Below are 12,743 nucleotides of genomic sequence, written 5' to 3' on the forward strand. Positions count from 1 at the left end.
TCACTCAATCCCATCAGAGACAATCATGTGTCCTCAGCATCAAAGAGGTGCGCCAGCTGAGGCGAACTGGCACACAGCTGGGGGAAGCTCTCCCCACAGGCCCTCTGACTCAAGGCCAGGGAAAAAGTTTAAAAATCCCAGACCAAAAGCACGTCCTGGGGCTGAGGGAGACCAAGCCAGGAGAAGCAGCAGCTTGCCAAGAACACTGCCAGCTCAGGGACTGGCTGTTGGGATAACCGCACTGGCAGTGCTGGCCTCCTCACCCCTTTTATACTTAGGGACTCTGCGCAATACCCAGCACTTAGGAGGCCCCAGATGAGTAAGCGAACAGATGAGTGGCCAAATCGGCAGGAATGGCATGCAGGTGTCAATGAAGGTGACAATGACAGGGGTTATTTACTGAACATGATGCCAGGCACTATGTTGGCTACTTTACATATAAGGTCTAGTCAGTCCTCACCAAATCCACGTGATGTAGGGCTTCTCATCCCCAAGTCCTAGATGAGGAATCTAGGACATGGAGAGGTCAAGTAGCCTGCCGGTGCCTCACAATCTGTGAACCCAGATCTTTGTGACTCTAGAGTCCCTGGATGTCAAGTTCAAGAGTGCAGACTGGGAACATAAGGTGTCTCCTCTCCCTCCCAGGATCCCATTAAAATAATAGCAAAGGAAGCCTTAAAAAGGAACAAATCCTTAGCCATAAAGGGGATGGGGTGGGGCATGAGTGCACACACTTCTGGAACAGGGAAGAGGATGGAGGAGGGCTGCCTAATGAAGCTGGGACCCAGGACAACCCCCAGAGAAGGGGGCTCAGCCGCTCTGGTGCCCCTGAGAGGCTCTGGACTTCAAAAGCCAGGTGTGACAAGGACAGAAATGAGATGTAGAGTCAAAGGGGTGATTAAAATCTGTGGGCAGAAAGGGCTGGCAAGGAACTACCTCAAGTAACTTTTGTACACAGCATTTGGACTAAATGCCTTCTTCCGGCTAAAGGGAAAGAAGAGCTGTAAACAAATACTGAGTAGACTTCTTTTTCATAGACATACGGATTAGCAATTCTCAAAATGCTTTCTGTGCCTTCTAGGATTAACTAAATTAGTAAATACATTGTAAATAAGGAGAGTCAAGTTTCTCACTGTCAAAGGAGGGAATGACAAATATGGAAAGGAGAGAAAATAGAATAAACCATGCAGTGCTGTGTTGGAATTATAGTATTGGAATAAACTGGATGGATGGATGGATGGATGAATGGATGGGTAGATATGTATATGGGCATGTACATGTAAACATATTTATTTACATTTATATACATATATACAGATGTGTGTGTTCACGACATATATCTATTTCCTAGCTCTGTCCACTGAACTGTCCACTGGAAATAATGATGCTCCAGTAGCAATGAACACACTTTGCACACAAATTTTGGTTTATAAATACCATTCGCCAGTAAAAGGATCCAGGGCTCCTTGGAGAAGTGGGTAATTCTAGGGCCGGGATGGGAAAGTTCAAGATGAGCCTGGAACATCTTACTGTGCCCAAAAGTAAGGAACTGCTTCAAGAATGATGGTGACATGTCCAAAGTACAGAGGACCACTTGAAGGGGCGCTCACTGGCGAAATCGGAGGCAACATGAGCATCAAAGTAACTAATGATAATAAAGGATTATAACCCATGAATAAAGTAAGAATTCACAAGTGGTCCCAGGGTGCCCTGGGGAGAGAAAAGATCTTGGCATCCTGACTGCATTAGGCCAGCCCCGGAGGGAACAACCACTGGAAAAATTGTGCTCCACTTTCTCCACTCTGCCTCCAGACCACGACTTACCCATTTGCTTCAAGGACATGCACTGTGCACATACCCTGGGCCTGGGCCTCTGCTAGGCAGTGAGGTTGCAGAGGCGAGCAAAACGTGACTCCTGACCTCCAGGAGCTTATGGTATATGAGTCAAGAAAGTAAGTAACATCTATGACTATAGGGTGTGTAAAAGTGGCTTGCAAACTGTCTGTCGGTATGCTTACAGAAGGCATTAGAGTAAAACTCTTCTATAAGGAAGAACGTGGTGAGTACCATGGATGGGCTGGACTGGGCTCATTGAACTTGAACTAAGGGCTGCAGGCATTCCAAGGAAGAAGATGTGGGGGCATTAAGGAAGGTTCGATTCTAGAGGAGTGGGCATTTGAGGCAGTCATGCACCCACACAGGTCAAGGTTCCAAGATGTGGAGAGTGGGTCTGGGATGGGGTCCCTAGAGAAGTAAGTGGTGTGGGCCTAAGTGTGGCAGCGGGAAAGTGCTCAGGGCTGCCGTGGCAGGGGTTCTGTCATGGGTCTGGGCTGAGATGGTCAGACTACGAGGGAACCTTGAACCCTAGGCTTGAGTTTGGACTTAACTCCATGTGGGTTGGGAGCCCCAGGAGGTTTCTAAGCAGGACCAGTGCATGATGAGAGCGAGGCTTTGGGAAGATTCTTCTAGGATAGGGGGACCAGTCAGGAGATTAGTGATAAATGTCCTTTGGAGCCAGATGGATTCCAAGGAACTGTGGGGAAATAAATTAATCTCTCCAGTGTCGTTTCCTCTTCTTCAAAATGGGTAACACTGGGGATTATCTTCAAAAGACCTGTTATGGCCCACAGGCTGGACAATTAAAATAGGTACCAATGGCTGTCTTGCTGGAGTTGCTGGGTCCTAGAGGTCCCCTGCAGTTCCAGGCATGAACTTTTCTCTTGCTAGATCATGGGGAGATCCAGGGAATTCTGGGGTGGGGGGGAGTCCAGGGAAACTGGGGTGGTGAGGGAGCAGTCAGGGGTCTTGGGGCAGGAGCTGTTTACCAACTGACAGGGAAGTACCTCAATATTTGAACAACACATGGCTATGGTGGGGTGGCTGGGGTAAACATTAATTAGCCTGGGTGCTCCTAAAACACCCCATAAAGATGTGGCTCTCAAGAGAGAAGATGTCTAGGATGACCAGGTTGAGCAAATGGATATATAATAGAGTCATTTATAGAGATGGGAAAGTGGACTGGGGGACAGGAGTAATAGACTCAAGAGTCCCATTTTGGACATGTTAAGTTTTAGATGACTATGAAACATCCCAGTGGAGATGACACATGGACAGCTGGACATATGAAGCTCTGCACAGAAGTGGTAACAGCAGTGATGAGGGTGGGCAGAAAGACATAGACTCAATAAATTTGTGACCTAACTGCATGTGGGGGGTTGAAAGAAGAGGTCGGGTGACTCCAGAGTTTTGCCCCTGGACAGGTAGAGAAAGGCTAATGCCAAAGGGCAGCCAGGAGCAGGCGCTCACTGGTTAAGAAAGATGAGTTCAGTGTGAGGTGCTGGTGGGATGCCTGGATGCAGACAATCAAATGGAGATGCCCAAGTGGAGATGCCCAGAAGATGGTTAGAAATATGGGATTGCAAGTATTGTTGCTTGAGAGAGGTCCAGACGGGTGGCATAGATTTTAGAAATATGGATCTCTAGGAGAACTTTAAGTCAAAGGTGAAGATCGTGAACAAGCTACTGAACACTTGGGAGGGCCATGTCAATAAGTGGAATGAGAAGTCAATTTGCAGGGGTTAATTATGGGGTTTGATGAGGTCTTGGATGTGATGGCGATGAGGCTCATTTCATCATGCACTCAGCAACTATGTGCTGACATGGGTGGGTGGAAAAGGGAAGGAGGATGTGGATAAGAATGGACTATGATACCAGAGTGATCTTAGATATCCCAAAAGTGGGTAGAGGACTGGGGAGGATTTCAGAGAAGACGGTACTGCTCTTTGGAGAAGTCTGGATGAGTCTGTCTCCTCCTCTGGGCTCCCCTGGACCCTGTGCTCACACACATCCATCAGAGCAGAGCTTTCATGGCTTACATACCTGTACTCGGGTGTAAATGGACAAAGCTGTTCATGGCTGCCGGTGGTCATTTGGGGATTATGGTGGCCCCAGACCCCACCAACACATTCAAAGAGCTGAGAGGAATCAGCATCTCAGCCTTACTCTTTCCCATTCATAGCCCACGGGAATGCTGGAGCACACCGAAGAGAAACTCGATATTAGACATCTGTCACTTGTTGTTGGAGCTTTTCTGCCTCCCCTACCTAATTTTGAGGTCCTCAAAGACAGGGGCCCTAGTGTAGGACTCTCTAAGTGGCAAAGAACAGAAACCCACTCTGGCTGGCTCAAGTGTAAAGGGGCCTGTGCCAGTGATAACTGAATCCCCCCCAAACCTAAGAAAGCATACCCAGACCTCAAGGAAGCAGAAAGCTGTCGGGACCTGAGGCCCCTACTCTGTCTGTCTGTCTTAATGTTTCTATCCTTCTGTCTCCCTCAGGCCATGTAACCCTCTCTCTCTGCCTGTCTCTCTCTCCCTCTCACCCCCCTCTCTCCTTCTCTCTCCTTCTCTCTCCTTCTCTCTGTGCATCTGCTCCCTCCTCCTTCTCCTCTCTCTAGTCTTGCTTTTTCTGGACTTTTCCCTTGCTGTGGCTCACATGGTCTCTCAGCTCCAGCTGTTTCCTTCCCCCAACCACCTGACAAGTGTCTTGTTTCAGATTTTCAAGAACATCTGACTGGCTTAGCTTGTCTGTTTAAGCCAAGTCTCTTAAGTCATTAGCTACCTTTGGAGGAGGTATCTCTCTCTGGTCTAAGAGTCAGAGCTGGGGCCATGCGTTAAATACAGTGGCCCTTTTTAGAGCCAGATACTGGCGTCAACCAACCAGCAGCCTCTTTATTCAGGGGATTCTCATTTCCTATGGCCAGGACCTCTTTGAATTCAACCTACAATTGTGTTGGCTCTTGTAACAACCAAGTCATTCTTGGCTCATCGAAAACCCATTGTCCACTAAGGCACCCAGATCTTTATCACAAAAATTGAGCTATCCCTACCTTGCCCTCCCCTAAACTATCCTGAGTAACTCTGCAGTCTCAGCGTGTTCTTCAAACACAGGATTTCTGTGCTGGTGCCATGATACAAAAGATTGTTTATCTCACCAAAGGAAAAGCCAAACTTTCTCAGATTGTCCTTTCTGGCTTCACATAGGTATGGGTTTTTTTTTTTTTTTTATGAAAAAGGGAAAGAGATGTGAAGCATAAAAGGATTTTTGAGGTTTGCAAGTTGACATTGCACCATTAAATTAATTCTAACAAAAGCTCGATTTCACTAATCCTGAGAGGAACTTGATCTCCAGATGTACTAACTTACTGGTTGGGTGCCTGCACCACGAGGCCTCTTCCACAGCCCAGAGTTGGGTGTTTTTCCTTTTTAAAAGACTTTGAAGTTGCGAGGAGCATATATCACTTTTTAAGAGCAAACCCAAAAGAACTCTTGCAAGTAGTTTTGTTCAAGTGAAGGCTAACTGAATTAAATAGAACAGTCCCCTTTCATAACAACAAAAGAAGAAGAAAGAGGAAGAGGAGAAGGGGGGGTTCTTTTGTTCTTCCTCATCTCCCTGATAGGGAACGCTGGGCGGCTCCAGGGCTTGGTTCTCAGACCTAGATTCTTTTCTAACTGCACTCACTCTCAAGAGGATCTTATTCGAGCTCGTGATTTTAAATACCACCTATTTAAACTCTCTGAAGACTCTCAAATGCTCGTGTCCAGTCTGGACCTCGCCCCCAACTCCAAAGTCATATATCCAACTGCCCACTCAACACTCCTCTTGGGTGTCTCATAGTCAGCTCCAACTTAACGCATGCAACCTGCAGGACCTGCTTTGCCCTCAGCTTTCTCCATCTCAGTAAAATGCAAGTCCATCCTTCGAGCTGCTCAAACACAAAACATGACTCATTCATGATCTTCCTTCTTGCTCCCCACACACCCTACAGGGAATCGATCAGAAAATCCTGTTGGCTCTATCTTCAAAATATGTCCAGAATCTGACCATTTCTTGCTACTTCTACCGCTGCTACTCTTGTCTAGGCCTCCATGATTTCTTGCCATGTCATCAATGCAATTGCCTCCTAATTGTTCTTTTGCCCCCACAAAGCAGGCAGAGTGTTTCTTCTCCATCATGAGTTATATCATGACTTACAAGACTTACTTTGTACCAGGTACTATACACGGCAATTTATATTCATCGCTTATTCTCAAAATGTATTCCCCAAAAATGTTCAGTCTGCATTTTCCAGTTAAGGGAGTGAAATGAAATACCTTATCCAGAACCACACAGCCATTCTTTGAAAGAGCTGGACCTGAACACCTCAAGGCCCTGGCTCTTTCCTTCAATCCAGTTGCTGACAATGAATTTGATTTTCATCCCCAGGAAATCTCTTTCTCAAAGCTGCCTGAAGAAGTCAGTGCAATCTAAAGTCAAGTTCATAAAAAGAGATTTTAAAAAAATCAGGTAGGTAAAAATGGAAGAAAAGCAGGAAGAACATTTCTGTAGGTCAGTCCTCTTGACGGCAGTTTACCTGCCCAATTTATTCCATTCAATCAGTAAATCTACCCAACTTATGGTGTGATATATCAGAAAGAGGTTTTTCAACCAGGTACCCTGGGGTCATATGAAGATAATACCAACCAGGGCCATATTTACTCTCCTTCTCCTCCTTGGGATTCTGGGCCCTGTAGCATCATTTATTTATTTTTCACATCATTCTGGGTGCAATGTTCCTCAGGCTCAGTACCTCTTTTATTTCAACAATGACAAAAATTGCACAAACAAATATCTGAGCACATCCTCCAAACATGGAGAAATGTCTATGCTTCAGAATTCACAAATGCCCAATCCAATCCATTTGTTTTTGTAAGCTTGAACTTTCACATTTAAAATAAACCATGTACTAGACAAAAGAATTCACTTTGGATCTGAGCCTTCCTTTGTGATCATCCTTCCTTCTTCTAGATTAAAAGCAAAAGACATCTGCATGTTTTGGATTCTTCAAAAGCTAGTTTTGAGGGGTGCTAGGGACCGCCCTCATTTTTCTTGGATGAGGATGCTGCTCAGTTTTTGTTTTTGTTTTTTTTCCTGAATGTTGAAAGCATTCTGGGAATGAAAAACTGTACGGCAGGACCCTGAGGGCAGGGCACCTGGGTGACGGGCTCCCTAAGAGCAGTAAGGGACTGAGCGGAGAAGTTACCCCCTGGAAGATGCATAGCTTTGGGCAGCAACCTTGGCTCTGCATGGAGACTGTCACCCATGACCCACAGGAATCTGCTTGTGCTTCAAATGTGGATATAGGGGGTGGGGTGCAGATTCTGATGGGCTAAAAATATCATGTGAACCAGAAAGGCTCTGAAAAAAGGTATTGTCTGCTATTAAGCAAGACACATCTCAGAACTACGAGAGATGAAGAAGGGGAGTGTGCCAAAGCACAGAACCAGACTTAATACCAGTTGGTGATCAAGCTCCAGAAACGCCAATTTGCTCAAAGAAAAACAGGATAGAATCTCAGGGACTACAGCCAAAGGGACCTGCCAGGAAGGGAGAGAGTGGGGATCCGTAGGGTCAGTGGAAGAGAGCAGTAGGGAAGGGTTTTACTCTTCCAGAAGTCTGAAGACCCACCACAGTCCTTAGGGAACATGACACACACTGCAGAGAATGTCCTTTGGCTAGCGTAGGGACTCAAGCCATAGCTTAAAATCCACATCTCAATATTCATTTATTCATTCAATAAACTTGTTTCTTTTCTACTTCCTACTAATGAGTCTCCTTGTCTTTACTCTTGCCTTTGTCTAATCCAGTCCAGTCCCCCCAGAGCAGCCAGAGACACACTTCTAAAATGCTATTTGGTTGCTTACACCCTCTGGCAGAGGGAGAACAGACACCAGTGACTGAAAGGACTCCACTCCCTGTATCAAGAGCTCCTCTCCCTGAGTCCGGCTAAGTCTGCCCTCCTCCTTCCTGCTTAAAAGATCCACTGCTGACCTTGGACCCTTCACATACCTTCACTAGTTGTGTTAATATGAAGACCTGAGTGATCTCTCCTTTCATCTTGCATTAGAGTAATTCTTTGAACTCTCAGAGTTTAATCTTATTTTTTGGAGTTTTTAGAAGGAGAAAAAGGAGAATGGGGTAGGACAAATGATGGTGCCTCATTGTGACTCATTTACGTCTTCCTTCTGCCCCCAGGTCCTCTCAATAAGACCTCCATATAACATCTAGAGGGACTGCTCATGTAAATGTCAAAAAACCCTATAGTTTTTGCTATGGTTAGAAGTGGGAATAGCAAACTACACTGGGGTAGATTGTATCTACTGCGGAGAAAAAAATCAGCTGAGTGACCTCCCCTAACAAATATAAGGCAAATAAATACTCGTGCACAGGAAAGAGAGGTAACAAACTCTTGTAGCCTGACAAAGACTACCTCTCCCAAACATCTGTGATATATCTACTGTGGTAAATCTGTATAGGAGACAAGGGCATTGAGCCCTGACCCTTTCCTTTTGCAGGAACATTATTACAATCTCACTGACATATTGGGAGGGCACCAATTGGAATCTGTGAGCAGAAAGGGATACCAAGGGCCCCAGAGGGGAACACATCATGAGGGTGATCTAGCTAGTGACAAGAGCCTAAGTGGTCACGGAGGAGGGAGGTGGGGCGTTTGGTGGAGCAGGTAGCTGGGGCTGCAGGTCCCTCTCAACCAAGCCATCCTGACATGGTGGTGCGCTTTGGGTGTAATGCCTGAGTCAAATGTATGAACTAAAAGAGCTGTAACTTTAGAACCTAAATAAGAGACACTCCTGTGACCCAAGAGGTTATATCAGTCAGCTAGAGAAGGTTACACTATAGTAACAAAACTCTCCAAAGTCTCAGTGGGTTACAACCGTAAAGGTTTATGTCTTAGTCATATTACATGCTGGCCATGGTTTGGCTGTAGGTCTGCCCCATAAACTCTTCACTCCAGGACTCAAAGTGAAGGAGCAACCCCACAGAGCCATTTTTGTGGCAGAAGAAAAACAGAGAGAGTGATGGCTCTTGAAGTTTCTGATTAGAAGCAGTACATGTTACTTCCATCTCACTGGCCAAAGCAAGTCATAGGGCCAAGCTGGACAGCAGTGGAGTGAGAAATATAATCCTTTCACAAGGAGGGTAGAGACAATTTACCACAGAGAATTCTAGACTAGTGAGGGCATTGTTATGGCAACAATCCACAACTACTTGAGACATGTTTTCAACTATGACACCATACGATGGCAACAAAAACAGGGGCAGTAAAATCATCATTGGACCAATGAGACTCTAGGGTCTTCTCTCTGCCTAGTGTTTGGAGGCAGGACTGTCCCTTTGGACTGAGTAAGCCTCTGAGGTTATTAGAAAATTCAAGGGGAAAAAAAAATACCTCCAGTGGAAGATACTGGACTTCCTGCTAAAAGACAGGCATGTGGGTGCTTAAAATTTTTAAGGAAGATGATTTTAGTTGTACTCCAAGCTGGGAAGGCAGTTCATAACAATTATATGCAAACTCAAGAAGGTGGCTTATGGTTGTAACAGTTAGCAATCAATAGTAACCATATGCCAGATAAGCTCTGTTAAGCGCTTCATATGAATTACTTTAATCCACAAAAGAATTTATAAGTAGGTAGTATTATTACCCCTATTTTACAGAAATTAAGATTTATAAAGGTGAAGTATCCTTTCCAAGTGTACAGAGTTAGCAGGTGTAGAGTTCTGATTCAAACCCAAACCTCTCTAACTCCAGAATTTTCTCCCTAAACCACATTTGATTACCTCCCTCTGATACTCACCTCTTCAGTCCCTTTTCCTCCTCTAATTTGACCCCATTTCTTTTTTTCTGTCTCTGCCTGTTTTTCTCTTGGACACTCCCTCTGCTACTGTAGCGCCAGGAGCCTCTCCAAAGAAAGATTCCCATTCTCTGTCTCCACATCCTGAAAGTCAAAATTTAACCTCCTCAGGTCCAGCCCTAAAGGTCAAGGTTGCTCTGCAGTGTCCTGGATTCCATACCCCTCCCTCATCTGCCAAGAATGGTCACCTCCCCTCCTCGAGTCCATTTCTGGCTGCAACTCTCTGCCACCATTCCCACACTGGGAGCGTCCAGCTCTGCTAGAAAAGAGGCAAGAGGGGCAGAGCCCCAAAGCACACCCTGCAGGAAATGTACAGCAAGCAGAAGGCTAACTTGTCCTAATTCACAAGGAGAGGTTCCCATTTCTAGAAACAAACCTAACCAGCGAAGAACAACTCAGGAATTTTAAAACACTGAAAATACTCCAAGTGCCAGAGTCTTTCTGCAGGAGGCCCAGACCATTCAAGGCCTTATGCAGTCCCACACTTGGCATTTGGAGAGTCAGCAATTACCATTTCACCCGAACAAATGGCATGCTAAAGTTTACCCTTAGAAGGGTGACCGTATGCTTTGAACCAAAACTAGGAAAACACTCAGTGAGAGATTTCTTTTCTGATTTGTGAATGTATTTAAAAGAAAAGTCTCCTGATAACCTAAAAATCCTATTGCATTTGGTTTTGCATTCAACGAAATCCCCTGTATAAATAAAAATACAATTCTATGAAATTGGAATTGTATATCCTCCCCTAGTTACTCTGTCAAGGCAGGCTTACATCTGGAAGTCTTCTCCTAAAGTAGTGTTTCTCAACATGTGATCACCTTCTGTGCATGCTTTAAATTGATGTTCCTGGATTCTACCCCAGATTGGAGGTGGTAGTGCAGGGAAATCTGTCATTTCTAACAAGGTTTCTAAGAAATTCCCACTGAAATTTGAGAACCACTGCCTTAAATAATGAAAGCCCCCCCTCCCCAAAAAAGACTAATGAGTTCATGTGAAACAGAAGTTTTGGAATCCCCCAAATGCCTATAACTTCTCTCAAAAACCAGTCCCTGCCATTACTTGCAAAAGATGGCTGGTATGTGGCCAAGATGGTGGAGTAGGAAGAACCTGAGCCCACCTCCTCCCAAAGGCACACCACAATCACAACTACTTACAGAAGGGAACTCACACAACTCAACATCAAACAGACAAATAACCCAATTAAAAAATGGGCAGAAGAGAGAGATTGGTTCAAGATGGCGGAGTAGAAGGACATGCACTCACTCCCTCTTGCAAGAGCACTGGAATCACAACTAACTGCTGAACAATCATCGACAGGAAGACACTGGAACTCACCAAAAAAGAGACCCCACATCCAAGGAAAAAGGAGAAGCTGCAGTGAGTTGGTAAGAGGAGCACAATCACAATAAAATCAAATCCCATAACCACTGGGTGGGTGACTCACAAACTGGAGAACAATCATACCTCAGAAGTCCACCCACTGGAGTGAAGATTCTGAGCCCCATGTCAGGCTTCCCAACCTGGGGGTCTGGCAACGGGAGGAGGAATTCCCAGAGAATCAGACTTCAAAGGCTAGTGGGATTTGATTTCAGGACTTCAACAGGACTGGGGGAAACAGAGTCTCCATGCTTGGAGGGTACACACAAAGTAGTGTGCACATCAGCACCTGGAGGGAAGGAGCAGTGACCCATAAGAGACCGAACCAGACCTACCTGCTATTGTTGGAGGGTCTTTTGCAGAGGTAGGAGGTGGCTGTGGCTCACTGCGGGGACAAGGAACCTGGCAGCAGAAGTTCTGGGAAGTACTCCTTGGCATGAGCCCTCCTGGAGACCGCTATTAGCCCCACCAAAGAGCCTGTAGCCTCCAGTGCTGGGTCGCCTCAGGCCAAACAACCAACAGGGAGGAAACTAAGCCCCACTACCAGCAGACAGGCGAATTAAAGTTTTACTGAGCTATGCCCACCAGAGCAACAGCCAGCTCTACCCACCACCAGGCCCTCCCATCAGGAAGCTTGCACAAGCCTCTTAGACAGCCTCATCCACCAGAGGGCAGACAGCAGAAGCAAGAAGAACTATAATCCTGCAGCCTGTGGAACGAAAACCACATTCACAGAAAGATAGACAAAATGAAAAGGCAGAGGACTATATACCAGATGAAGGAACAAGATAAAACCCCCAAAAAACAACTAAAGGAAGTGGAGATAGGCAACCTTCCAGAAAAGAATTCAGAATAATGATAATGAAGATGATCTAGGACCTTGGAAAAAGAATGGAGGCAAGATCGAGAAGATGCAAGAAATGTTTAACAAAGACCTGGAAGAATTAAAGAACCAACACCTAGAAGAATTAAAGAACAGAGATGAACAATACAATAACTGAAATGAAAAATACACTAGAAGGAATCAATAGCAGAATAACTGAGGCGGAAAAACGGATAAGTGACCTGGAAGACAGAATGGTGGAATTCACTACCACAGAACAGAATAAAGAAAAAAGAATGAAAAGAAATGAAGACAGCTTAAGAGACCTCTGGGACAACATTAAATGCACCAACATTTGCATTATAGGTGTACCAGAAGGACAAGAGAGAGAGAAAGGACTCAATAAAATATTTGAAGAGATTATAGTCAAAAACTTCCCTAACATGGGAAAGGAAATAGCCACCCAAGTCCAGGAAGTGCAGAGAGTCCCAGGCAGGATAAACCCAAGGAGAAACATGCTGAGACACATAGTAATCAAACTAACAAAAATTAAAGACAAAAAAAATTTATTAAAAGCAACAAGGGAAAACGACAAATAACATACAGGGGAACTCCCATAAGGTTAACAGCTGATTTCTCAGAAGAAACTCTACAAGCCAGAAGGGAGTGGCATGGTATATTTAAAGTGATGAAAGGGAAGAAACTACAACCAAGATTACTCTACCTAGCAAAGATCTCATTCAGATTTGACAGAGAAATCCAAAGTTTTACAGAGAAGCAAAAGCTAAGAGAATT

The sequence above is a fragment of the Mesoplodon densirostris genome, chromosome 7 (assembly GCF_025265405.1).
Source record: "Mesoplodon densirostris isolate mMesDen1 chromosome 7, mMesDen1 primary haplotype, whole genome shotgun sequence".
NCBI lineage: Eukaryota > Metazoa > Chordata > Mammalia > Artiodactyla > Ziphiidae > Mesoplodon > Mesoplodon densirostris.